Below are 14133 nucleotides of genomic sequence, written 5' to 3' on the forward strand. Positions count from 1 at the left end.
AATCTGAAAAACCCTTTAACTAGAACATAATATGGAAAGATAAGACCATGGCATCCCCTAATCCGAACCATAAATGTATACATCAATGTGTTCACAGACTGTGTATTTAACAGCAAGGAAACGTTTTATGATGAAATTGGTCCCAACTCCCAACTATTCACTGTGTCCCCTAAATCAGGTAGGCGCATTCCTTCATATGATGTGGGAGTGCCCTGCACTTAAAATTACTTCTGGGGCAAAGATACAACATTCATTTCGAAGTGCATGAATTTAAATATTCAAAGCTTTGCACCTATTATTTTATCTGACAATGATAGCACCTTGAATCTCTCAATCAATCAGAGAAAAGTATTGCTGGCAGGCCTCACTGCAGCGATTTTTGGGGGGGTCTAAATGGTACCTCATTCTTTCCCATTTAACCAGGGGATACAGTTACTACTAGAAGTTATAACAATAAAATTATCGACAACGAGAATGAATGTGCTAGTCAAGGAACAATTGAGACTCTGGGGATGGATGGGTGGGAGTGGGACTGATAAGCAACCTCGTTTGGTGGGTGGAATGGGAAGGAGTGAGAGGCATGCTTTCTTTGGGTAGGGTAAGTGGGGCATGGTTTCCGGGTGGGGAGGATGCAGGAGGGTGGATGGGGAATGGATTGGGGTTATTTTGTATGCATTTCTTTGCTTGGTTTTGTACCTGTAATCCCCCTCTGTAAAATGACTAAATTAAATTAAAGAAATTTCACAAAAAATAAACTATTGTTGGTATTTTTTTTTTTAATGTTCTTATTAATATACAGTTGAAGTTGGAAGTTTATATACAATTAGGTCGGAACCATTAAAAATTGTTTTTCAACCACTCCACAAATTTCTTGTTAACAAACTATAGTTTGGGAAAGTTGGTTAGGACATCTACTTTGTGCATGACAAGTAATATTTCCAACAATTGTTTACAGACAGATTATTTAGCTTATAACTCACTGTATCACAATTCCAGTGGGTCAGAAGTTTACATACACTAAGTTGACTGTGCCTTTAAACAGTCTGGAAAATCCCTTGGCTTTAGAAGCTTCCATGGCTTTAGAAGCTTCTGATAGGCTAATTGACATAATTTGAGTCAATTGGAGGTGTCCCTGTGGATGTATTCAAACTCAGTGCCTTCAAACTCAGTGCCTCTTTGCTTGACATCATGGGAAAATCAAAAGAAATCAGCCAAGACCTCAGAAAAAAAATTGTAGACCTCCACAAGTCTGGTTCATCCTTGGGAGCAATTTCCAAACGCCTGAAGGTACCACATTCATCTGTACAAACAACATCGACATAACCTGAAAGGCTGCTCAGCAAGGAAGAGACCACTGCTCCAAAACCGCCATATAAAAGCCAGACTACGGTTTGCAACTGCACATGGGGTCAAAGATCCTACTTTTGGAGAAATGTCTTCTGGCCTGATGAAACAAAAATAGAACTGTTTGGCCATAATGACCAGCGTTATGTTTGGAGGAAAAAGGAGGAGGCTTGCAAACCCGAAGAACACCATCCCGACCGTGAAGCATGGGGGTGGCAGCATCATGTTGTGGGGGTGCTTTGCTGCAAGAGGGACTTCATAAAATGGATGGCATCATGAGGATGGAAAATTATGTGGATGGAAAATTATGTGGATATATTGAAGCAACATCTCAAGACATCAGTCAGGAAGTTAAATAGGTCTTCCAAATGGACAATCACCACAAGCATACTTCCCAAGCATAGGTTGTGGCAAAATGGCTTAAGGTCAACAAAGTCAAGGTATTGGAGTGGCCATCACAAAGCCCTGACCTCAATCCTATAGAAAATTTGTGGGCAGAACTGAAAAGGCGTGTGCGAGCGAGGATGCCTACAAACCTGACTCAGTTACACCAGCTCTGTCAGGAGGAACGAGACAAAATTCACCCAACTTATTGTGTGGAGCTTGTGGAAGGCTACCCAAAACGTTTGACCCAAGTTAAACAACTTAAAGGCAATGCTACCAAATACTAATTAAGTGTATGTAAACTTCTGACCCACTGGGAAAGCGATGAAAGAAATAAAAGCTGAAATAAATAATTATCTCCTATTATTCTGATATTTCACATTCTTAAAATAAAGTGGTGATCCTAACTGACCTAAGACAGGGAATTCTTACTATGATTAAATGTCAGGAATTGTGAAAAACTGAATTTAAATGTATTTGGCTAAAGTCTATGTAAACTTCTGACTTCAACTGTATAATCTGTTGTTGGTGCCTAAACTACATAACGCGATCGTTATCTGACAACCAATGACATTATGCACACATGTCATGCACTATGCTGAAAATGACAAATGTTTATATGTTATTGGAAACAATAATTGCATATGAATTGTATCCCATAGGCTGCAGACGTTAACGCCTTGATTTAGCTTGTATAGCCTAAGTAGGTCTATAGTTGCTGCCCTATGGCGCGGAAATTTCCTCTGGGAACAACAGTGTTTACCTGATACAATAGGCTAGCCGACGTGGACGGTTGTTCAAGTTCCAGCTAAAAGCACCTATGATACAGAGTCGTCGTGCAGGAAATCGTAAATCCCCTAACATATTGACGAATTGGACACATTGTCTGTTTAGGGAACTAGTCAGAGATACGTCTATCCTGTAAGACTGAAGTTATTCAAATGCTAAGAATGTCCATATGTAATATTCAATGCTCATAAATGGCATACATGCAAGTTATTCCCCATCTAAATCCTTTATCCGATACTTTACTCCTTTAAATAACCTACCTCTGAAAAGAGTTCCGTTAGATTTCCAGAATTTCCGAAATCCTTAATGTGATGGTTACTCCAGGGGAAGCCGCAGTAAGTATAGTTCCTCTTCTCGGTAATGCACGCCGGCCAGGTAAAGGATACCGTGCTATGTCTGATTGACATAGACTGCCGCCTGTTGCAAATGGAGATATGCTTTCGTGTACAGTAAGTAGCGCTATTTCTTTCATCCGGACATCCCCCCTCTAGTGCACTGTCCTTTGATGTTGAATAATGATGGATACAATGTTACAATTTCCCGACTCTGTAGGCTACTCTTATCACATGACAGTTTGTGGAGTAGGCTATAGACTATTTTAGTTACGGACAATATTGTAATCAGAGTTTCAATATCAGCTGACTATATTTCGTATGAAAAAAAACGTGTGTTATGCAGGGTGGAAACTGTTCATTTGAATGTGTATTGTGAAGGCGAGGGTAGGGGAATTAAATTGTAATCAAGTTCAGTCTTCAGTCTTACGTAACGTAAATCTTACAGCTGCAAATTTACAGTTTTACCAAAGATGTTTTATAACTACCCCAAGAGAACCTGCATCCTGTCGTTTCCAATGGGAGCAAATTAATCACAGTAGGCAGAACAAAGAGGTGGGCAGAGCCAAGCACGAGCTAGCGAGATCGTATTGGCGCGTTGTGCATTCAGGGAACACCTACTTTGAAGTGTGCGTGTACAATAACGCAAAACTTTGGCAAAGCATCTCTCTGTGTGTCCATTTTTTCGTACACACTAAATTTGGTCACTATGAATTCTCAACAATAGTCTAATTTACAAAATAAACTAAACCATGATATTGTAGGGATTTCTGCTAACTGCCACAGTGTAACCCCCCCTTTCGGGCCTCCAACCCGGGTCTTCAACAGGCTGACCTGCTAACCGCTCAAACAACGGTTTAACCCTTTTGGGGGGACTGTAACAGGCCTAAGGCAAGGTTTGTTACACTATCCCCTCCTTTCGGGAGAGCGTGTCCCTATGCTTCTCCATACCAAGTACATCACATGTGCATGCCTCTCCGATGGTCCCCAAGCATTCCCCAGCATTCCACCGCTGCCACCAATGTAGCAATTTTTGCTAACGGCAACAGTGTAACCCCCATTGCAGGTCTCGAACTCAGTAATTATTTTATTAACAGGACACCTCTTGAACAAAACGTCCTGCATATTCTCAGTAATATACACATCTGGTACATATTGTAAATCAAATGAAAGACGTAAAAATAGAAACGGATCCATGTTTTGAAAGATGCCATTTACTGGGTGGATTACCCAGATAATCCAATATTATAGTCTATAATCTCATAAAAGACCTCTCCATTGCAAAGCAGATGCTGTGCGTGTGTAAGACTCTAACCATGAAAAAAGGGGTAGAACAAAGGACATGTTTCATGTTAGACAGCGCCATAGGAGTCTACTGCCATCTCAGGGAAAGCCCTGTTGGAAATCTGTCTGTTCTCTGTTGATGTCTGAAGTATATTAGGTGCATTCGAAGTTGTTTGAAGCTGTGACACCAGCAGGTACCTGTTCCTTGTACAGCTTTCCTTCCCTCAATCCTAACCTTTAACCATTGGTGGGGAAAATTCTAAACTGACCCAAGATCAGCATCTATGGGCAATTTAACTCTACTCTGTTTGATCCACAACAGCAAAACTACACTCAAATAAAATACAATTTTATTGGTCACATACACATGGTTAGGATATGTTAATGTGAGTGTAGCGAAATGCAGTAATACCTAACAAGTAATCTAATAATTCCCCAACAATTACCTATCCCTTTACACTTGTGTGTATAAGGTAGTAGTTTTGGAATTGTTAGGTTAGATTACTCGTTGGTTATTACTGCATTGTCGGAACTAGAAGCACAAGCATTTCGCTACACCTGCATTAACATCTGCTAACCATGTGTATGTGACAAATAAATGTGATTTGATTTGATACACACAAATCTAAAGGAGTAAATGAGAATATGTACATATCAATATATTGATGAGTGATAGCCGAGCGGCATAGGCAAGGTGCAATAGATGATGTAAAATACATTAAATACATATGATATGAGTAATATAAGACATGTAAACATTATTAAAGTGGCATTGTTTAAAGTGACTAGTGATCCATTTATTAAAGTGGCCAGTCATTGGGTCTCAATGCAGGCAGCAGCCTCTCTGAGTTAGTGATGGCTGTTTAGCAGTCTGATGGCCTTGAAATATAAGTGTTTTTTCAGTCTCTCGGTCCCCGCTTTGATGCATCTGTACTGACCTCGCCTTCTGAATGGTAGCGGTGTGAACAGGCAGTGGCTCGGGTGGTTGTTGTCCTTGATTATCTTGTTGGCCTCCCTGTGACATCGGGTGCTGTAGGTGTCATGGAGGGCAGGTAGTTTGCCCCCGGTGATGCGTTGTGCAGACTGCACCACCCTCTGGAGAGCCTTGTGGTTGAGGGCGGTGAAGTTTCTGTACCAGGCTGTGATTCAGCCCTACAGGATGCTCTCAATTGTGCATCTGTAAACGTTTGTCAGGGTTTTGGGTGACAAGTCAAATTTCTTCAGCCTCCTGAGGTTGAAGAGGCGCTGTCGCGCCTTCACCACACTGTCTGTGTAGTTGGACCATTTCAGTTTGTCTGTGATGGTTACGCTGAGGAACTTAACTTTCCACCTTCTCCACTACTGTCCCTTCGATGTGGATAGGGGGGTGCTCCGTCTGCTGTTTCCTGAAGTCCACGATCATCTCCTTTGTTTTGTTGACGTTGAGTGAGAGGTTGTTTTCCTGACACTACACTCCGAGTGCCCTCACCTTCTTCCTGTAGGCTGTTTTATCGCTGTTGGTAATTAAGCCTACTACTGTTGTGTTGTCTGCAAACTTGATGATTGAGTTAGAGGCATGCATGGCCACGCAGTCGTGGTTGAACAGGGAGTACAGGAGGGGGCTGAGCACGCACCCTTGTGGGGCCCCAGTTTTGAGGGTCAGCGAAGTGGAGATGTTGTTTCCTACCTTCACCACCTGGGGGCGGCCCATCAGAAAGTCCAGGACCCAATTGTACAGGGCGGGGTCGAGCATCAGGGCCTCCAGCTTGATGATGAGCTTGGAGGGTACTATGGTGTTGAATGCTGAGCTGTAGTCAATGAACAGCATTCATAAATGGGTATTCCTCTTGTCCAGATGGGATAGGGCAGAGTGCAGTGTGATGGCGATTGCATCGTCTGTGGTCCTGTTGGGGCAAACTGTATGTAAACTGAAGTGGGTCTAGTGTGGCCAGCAAGGTGCAGGTGATATGGTCCTTGACTAGTCTCTCAAAGCACTTCATTATGACAGAAGTGAGTGCTACGGGGCGGTAGTCATTTAGTTCAGTTATCTTTGCCTTCTTGGTTACAGGAACAATGGTGGCCATCTTGAAGCATGTGGGGACAGCAGACTGTGATAGGGAGCGATTGAATATGTCCGTAAACACACCATCTAGCTGGTCTGCGCATGCTATGAGGACGCGGCAAGGGATGCCTTCTGGGCCAGCAACCTTGAGAGGGTTAACACGTTTAAATGTTTTACTCACGTCGGCCACGGAGAAGGAGAGGGGGGGCACAGTCCTTGTTAGTGGGCCGCGACGGTGGCACTGTATTATCCTCACAGTGGGCAAAGAAGGTGTTTAGTTTGTCTGGATGCATGACTTCAGTGTCCGTGACGTGGCTGGTTTTCTTTTTGTAGTCCGTGATTTCCTGTAGACCCTGCCACATGTCTGAGCCATTGCGACTCCACTTTGTCCCTGTAGCAACATTTTGCTTGTTTGATTGCCTTGCGGAGGGAATAACTACATTGTTTATATTCAGCCATATTCCCAGACCCTGTTCCATGGTTAAATTATGTGGTTTGCGCTTTCAGTTTTGCGCAAATGCTGCCATCCATCCACGGTTTCTGGTTAGGGTAGGTTTTAATAGTCACTGTGGGTACAACATCTTCAATGCACTTCCTTATAAACTTACTCACCGAGACAGTGTATAGATTGATGTTGTTCTCTGAGGCTGACCGGAACATACCCCAGTCCACCTGATCAAAACAATCTTGAAGTGTGGATTCCGATTGGTCAGACCAGCATTGAATGGTTCTAGTCACTGGTACATCCTGTTTGAGTTTCTGCCTATAAGACGGTAGGAGCAAGATGGCGTTGTGGTCGGATTTGCCGAAGGGAGGGCGGGGGAGGGATTTGTATGCATCGCGGAAGTTAGAGTAGCAGTAAATCGAGTGTGTTACCCCCACGAGTACTGCAATCAATATGCTGATAGAAGAATTTAGGTAGCATTGTTCTCAAATTTGCTTTGTTAAAAATCCCCAGCTACAAGGAATGCAGCCTCAGGATATATGGTTCCCAGTTTACATAGAGTCCAGTGAAGTTCCCTGAGGGCTGTCATGGTGTCTGCTTGAGGGGGAATGTACACAGCTGTGATGATAACTGACGAGAATTCTGTTGGGAGGTAATATGGCCGCCATTTGAGTGTAAGGAATTCTAGGTCGGGTGAGCAGAAGGACTTGAGTTCCTGTATGTTGTTATGATTACACCATGAGTAATTAATCATGAAGCATACACCCCCGCCCTTCCTCTTCACAGAGAAGGGTTTATTTCTGTTGGCGCGATGCATGGAGAAGCCCTGTGGCTGAACCGATACCGACAACATATTCCGAGAGAGACAAGTTTCTGTGAAACAGAGAATGTTACAATCTCTGATGGTTGCCTTCCAGAGACACCTTGCTCGGATTTCATCTACCTTGTCAAGAGACTGGACATTGGTGAGTAGTATACTCGGGAGCGGTAGGCGATGTGCACGTCTTCGGAGCCTGACCATGAGGCCACTCCGTCTGCCCCTTCTGCGGCGTCGTTGTTTTGAGTTGGCTTCTGGGATTAGATCCATTGTCCTGGGTGGTGGTCCAAAACAGAAAATCCGATTCGGGAAAGTCTTATTCCTGGTCGTAATGTTGGTAAATTGACGTCACTCTTATATCCAATAGTTCTTCCGGGCTGTATGTAAAAAGACTAAAGATTTCCTGGGGTAACAATGTAAGAAATAATACAGTGGAAGTCTTAAGTTTACATACACCTTAGCCAAATACTAGTAGTAAAAGTAAATAAAAATTCCCTGTCTTAGGTCAGTTAGGATCACCACTTATTTTAAGAATGTGAAATGTCAGAATAATAGTAGAGTGATTTATTTCAGCTTTTATTTCTTTCATCACATTTCCAGTGGGTCAAAAGTTTACATACAGTGCCTTGCGAAAGTATTCGACCCCCTTGAACTTTGCGACCTTTTGCCACATTTCAGGCTTCAAACATAAAGATATAAAACTGTATTTTTTTGTGAAGAATCAACAACAAGTGGGACACAATCATGAAGTGGAACGACATTTATTGGATATTTCAAACTTTTTTAACAAATCAAAAACTGAAAAATTGGGTGTGCAAAATTATTCAGCCCCTTTAAGTTAATACTTTGTAGCGCCACCTTTTGCTGCGATTACAGCTGTAAGTCGCTTGGGTATGTCTCTATCAGTTTTGCACATCGAGAGACTGAAATTTTTTCCCATTCCTCCTTGCAAAACAGCTCGAGCTCAGTGAGGTTGGATGGAGAGCATTTGTGAACAGCAGTTTTCAGTTCTTTCCACAGATTCTCGATTGGATTCAGGTCTGGACTTTGACTTGGCCATTCTAACACCTGGATATGTTTATTTTTGAACCATTCCATTGTAGATGTTTTGGATCATTGTCTTGTTGGAAGACAAATCTCCGTCCCAGTCTCAGGTCTTTTGCAGACTCCATCAGGTTTTCTTCCAGAATGGTCCTGTATATGGCTCCATCCATCTTCCCATCAATTTTAACCATCTTCCCTGTCCCTGCTGAAGAAAAGCAGGCCAAAACCATGATGTTGCCACCACCATGTTTGACAGTGGGGATGGTGTGTTCAGCTGTGTTGCTTTTACGCCAAACATAACATTTTGCATTGTTGCCAAAAAGTTCAATTTTGGTTTCATCTGACCAGAGCACCTTCTTCCACATGTTTGGTGTGTCTCCCAGGTGGCTTGTGGTAAACTTTAAACAACACTTTTTATGGATATCTTTAAGAAATGGCTTTCTTCTTGCCACTCTTCCATAAAGGCCAGATTTGTGCAATATACGACTGATTGTTGTCCTATGGACAGAGTCTCCCACCTCAGCTGTAGATCTCTGCAGTTCATCCAGAGTGATCATGGGCCTCTTGGCTGCATCTCTGATCAGTCTTCTCCTTGTATGAGCTGAAAGTTTATAGGGACGGCCAGGTCTTGGTAGATTTGCAGTGGTCTGATACTCCTTCCATTTCAATATTATCGCTTGCACAGTGCTCCTTGGGATGTTTAAAGCTTGGGAAATCTTTTTGTATCCAAATCCGGCTTTAAACTTCTTCACAACAGTATCTCGGACCTGCCTGGTGTGTTCCTTGTTCTTCGTGATGCTCTCTGCACTTTTAACGGACCTCTGAGACTATCACAGTGCAGGTGCATTTATACGGAGACTTGATTACACACAGGTGGATTGTATTTATCATCATTAGTCATTTAGGTCAACATTGGATCATTCAGAGATCCTCACTGAACTTCTGGAGAGAGTTTGCTGCACTGAAAGTAAAGGGGCTGAATAATTTTGCATGCCCAATTTTTCAGTTTTTGATTTGTTAAAAAAGTTTGAAATATCCAATAAATGTCGTTCCACTTCATGATTGTGTCCCACTTGTTGTTGATTCTTCACAAAAAAATACAGTTTTATATCTTTATGTTTGAAGCCTGAAATGTGGCAAAAGGTCGCAAAGTTCAAGGGGGCCGAATACTTTCGCAAGGCACTGTACATTTAATTAGTATTCGGTAGCATTGCCTTTAAATTGTTTAACTTGGATCAAACGTTCCACAAGCTTCCCACAATAAGTTGGGTGAATTTTGGCCCATTCCTCCTGACAGAGCTGATGTAACTGAGTCAGGTTTGTAGGCATCCTCGCTCGCACACGCTTTTTCAGTTCTGCCCACAGATTTTCAAAATAATTGAGGTGACGACTTTGTAATGGCCGCTCCAATACCTTGACTTTTATCCTTAAGCCATTTTGCCACAACTTTGGAAGTATGCTTGGGGTTATTGTCCATTTGAAAGACCCATTTGCGACCAAGCTTTAACTTCCTGACTGATGTTTTGAGATATTGCTTCAATATATCCACATAACTGTCCTTCATAATGATGCCATCTATTTTTTTTAAGTGCACCAGTCCCGCCTGTACCAAAGCACCCCCACAACATGATTCTGCCACCCCCGTGCTTCACGGTTGGGATGGTGTTCTTCGGCTTGCAAGCCTCCCCCTTTTTCCTCCAAACATAACGATGGTCATTATGGCCAAACAGTTCTATTTTTGTTTCATCAGACCAGAGGACATTTCTCCAAAAGTACAATCTATGTCCCCATGTGCAGTTGCAAACCGTAGTCTGGCTTTTTTATGGCAGGTTTAGAGCAGTAGCTTCTTCTTTGCTGAGTGGCCTTTCAGGTTATGTCGATAAGGACTCGTTTTACTGTGGATTTTGATACTTCTGTAGCTGTTTCCTCCAGCATCTTCACAAGGTCCTTTGCAATTGTTCTGGGATTGATTTGCATGTTTTGCACCAAAGTAGGTTCATCTCTAGGAGACAGAACGTCTCCTTCCTGAGCGGTATGACGGCTGCGTGGTCCCATGGTGTTTATATTTGCATACTATTGTTTGCACAGATGAACGTGGTACCTTCAGGCATTTGGAAATCGCTCCCAATGATGAACCAGACTTGTGGAGGTCTACAATTTATTTTCTGAGGTCTTGGCTCATTGCTTTTGATTATTATCCCATGATGTCAAGCAAAAACGTACTGAGTTTGAAGGTAGGCCTTGAAATACATTCACAGGTACACCTCCAATTCACTCAAATTATGTCAATTAGCCTATCAGAAGCTTCTAAAGCCATGACATCATTTTCTGGAATTTTCAAAGCTGTTTAAAGGCACAGCCAACTTAGTGCATGTAAACTTCTGACCCACTGGAATTGTGATACAGTGAATTATAAGTGAAATAATCTGTCTGCAAACAATTGTTGGAAAAATGACTTGTGTCATGCACAAAGTAGATGTCCTAACCGACTAGCCAAAACTATAGTTTGTTAACAAGACATTTGTGGAGTGGTTGAAAAACGAGTTTTAATGACTCCAACCTAAGTGTATGTAAACTTCCGACCTCAACTGTACATACAAAAAATTAAAATACTGCATAGTTTCCTAAGAACTCGAAGCGAGGCGACCATCTCTGTTAGCGCCACACCTGGATTCAGAGAAACAGTCAAATGAAGAATGATTATATCTGATAGAAGTCATAACCAACCAATCACAGCAACTCCAAAGTGTGATATAATACAGGTTATGCAACGGGTGGGTCTAATCCTGGACGCTGATTGGTTAAAACCGCATTCCAGCCGCTGTCTATTCCACAAAGCTACCACCGGGTAAAGCTATGACATTGAAATTCTTATTTATTCTGTTCCATCTCACTGCACAATCCACTGTCTCATCAGCCCAGCAAGACCATTTACAAACTTGTTCTCCACTGTAAAAAGCATCTAGACATTATCTCCAATTTACTTTAGACTAGCAATTGGTTTTCAATAGCAGTGACTTGCATAAACCTTGCTGTCTGTCCCTCTGACATTTGCAACATTGTTTCAATATTGAAAATCGAGCTCCAGCTGTCCCATAGTAATGAACGTGTAGGGGTCGGGAGTCGGGACGAGACAGACAGACAGGCAGCTTTTCTCAGCCAGTCATGAATCCGCATTTTTATGAATATATACAAAGAAATGTCATTAGAAAACAGCTTAAACAAATGAAAATGCAGATACTTTGATATTATTCTTTCTGCACTGTTTGATGTGACTGTATGTTAGCCGTAGTTGGCTAGCTAGCAAGCAAGCAAGGGATAAGAACATTGCCAGCCAGTATTGCAATAGAACATTTAGAACAAACGACTGGGTTGCGTCCATAGATATAGAACAAAAAGACTTAACGACTGGGTCACGTCTCTGGCAACCGAACCGATAGAACCGGTAGTAACCCTAAATGTGTGTCAGGACTAGATCTCATGGAAGGATGAAATAGTATGAATAAAATCATCAAAATTAAATTAAAAAAATGAAAATATGTCAATCATTATTTGATTATGTTGGTAACCCGTGGAATAAAAGTGATAATGCCCTCGAAGTTGGTGTTTGGAGGATATAATATCGGCAAGGTTTGCCTACCCTTGACTTCATCTCGGGCCTAACAACACCTGTGCCAATATATCCTCCAAACACCGGCTTCATGGGCATTATCGCTTAATTATAATGAAATACTTTCTTTGTTCATGTGATAGAAGGCAATGCAATACCCAATTACAGAAGCCAACTGGCCACTATGTTTCAGCCAATTACTGGATACAATGCTAGTTTCATAACAAAGGCTATGTTACCTAACCTGCACTTGTGTCATACACTCAGGAGAAAGTGTCTTAGCACAAACTTACAGGCTGTGGCCACCCAATTGAAAGGCAAAATACACACAAAGTAATCCTCCAAAACACAGCGATTTAAAGCTGCGATTGTCCCTAATTGTCCTAATGAGGCCATGACCTCACACAATAAGACCAATGTACTGCCCAGTGCCCACCCATTCTCTCTCTGAAGAGAAAAACAAAACTAACACTGCGATCAGTTTAGATGTAATCAACTTCCAAATGGTTTATTTAATAGATTCACACACTAATACAGTACTGTATGTTGGTCTATGTATGGGCACTCAAAAGTACTGTCATGAGTTACCGGTACTGGGTTACCAATGATTCCAAGGAGCATCAGTATAAATTGTGCCTACTGTTTGTCATACTAAACTTACTTCATTTGTGTAAATTGAACTCCTAAATAATGAATGTTGTCATTTTTATGAGCTACATTGATAACATTTTCCTTCTAAACATTTTCACACCATCGTGGCACTTTTGTTTTATTCTGTGTTGTTACAGCATTCAACCCACATAATGTATTGTGCATTTAATGTTAGTTTTTTTAAATATCGAAAACAAAAATCCATAATAATTTTGTAATAATCGAACCGAAACCAACCAACCTCAAAAAGCAATAATCACTCAGCACTACTAAAGTCACTGATGCACAGAGCAGACTGGATTTTCTTGAGGTAATGGATTGTCCTGATAGCACGGCGGAGGAACGAAGCACTTTAATAGTCTCCAGTTGGTTAAATGCCCAGAGGCCACTATGTCCTTGATCAAACCGTAACACACAAAACACAATTTTAACTCTTGCCATATATTTTGTGCGTTTTCCACAGTTGCATCCTGTCAGAGCTAATAGTGGTGGAGTCCACACCATGAATTGCTCCACAGGGTGGTTGAGGCACTGTCTTTTTCACAGTGTGTCTGACTGGAACATAACAGTTGCTTGCTCACAGCTCAGCCTGATACAGTGACAGCAGAACATCAAGTCCCTCACTGATGCTTCTCTCCTTTGTGTACTAGACTTCTTGGTCAATGATGTTCATGACGTTCTTCTGAAAGTGAGGAATCATTTGTGAAGGAGAGTGTATTCTGGGAGATTGTGTGTGTGTGTGTGTGTCATATCGCGCACACACTGAATTAATCTGAAACACTTGAACTTGTTGTAAAGCCTTCATAGCGCTGTAGTAAAACCTAATAACGAACTAAAACTATGAATGACAACATGAATTAATCATAAACACTGTCACGACACAAACATATCAGGTAGGCATGTTTGCAGGTCTGATCTGCCAGTATTGACTTAGCCTACAGTATACTTATTTACTCAGTGTTTGCTAACTGTTTGCTAATCCACACAGCATCACATGATACAGTTTGGGCAGTCAATAGTGTTACACAACTAACACCACTGCCTTTATTAGGCCCTGACAAAATACCTAGGAATGAATGGTGTATTTCATCCAGTATGGGGCAAATCCTAGCTTCCACTTACAGATTGAATAGAACCCTAAATTAAAATGTATTGCAGATTGCAGTATAGAAATGTAAAGGTAATTTTATGATCTGATTGGTCAAAAGACCAATTATTGAAAAAAAGATCAGAATTGGGCCACTGTTTAAACGCAGCCTGTGTCTCAAATTGACATCAATGCATGACTAAGTTAAATTTTGTCTTAAAAGGAATTTAGAATTTGCCTCTTTATCAGTAGATTTTATCAAGAATACATTAGCAGGGCCAACTATCTTTAGTTAGTGAGGGGAA

General features: G+C 41.7%; 1 protein-coding gene across 4 annotated transcripts in view; it reads right to left on the minus strand.

The window, feature by feature from the left end:
* LOC110533473 (glycerophosphodiester phosphodiesterase 2) overlaps positions 1 to 3078 on the minus strand; it is a 31684-nt gene extending 28606 nt beyond the window's left edge. Inside the window, exon 1 of one of the 4 annotated variants that reach the window (XR_016483610.1) lies at positions 2778 to 3037. The gene's annotated coding sequence lies outside the window, so the exon portion shown is untranslated. Of the gene's footprint in view, positions 1 to 2777 lie in introns of all 4 variants that reach the window. The other 3 variants (XM_090186112.1, XM_090186114.1, XM_090186113.1) reach the window with 3 other exon arrangements.
* Positions 3079 to 14133: the final 11055 nt, after the last annotated feature.

This window comes from Oncorhynchus mykiss, chromosome 10 (genome assembly GCF_057628025.1).
Source record: "Oncorhynchus mykiss isolate SJ-2025 chromosome 10, ASM5762802v1, whole genome shotgun sequence".
NCBI lineage: Eukaryota > Metazoa > Chordata > Actinopteri > Salmoniformes > Salmonidae > Oncorhynchus > Oncorhynchus mykiss.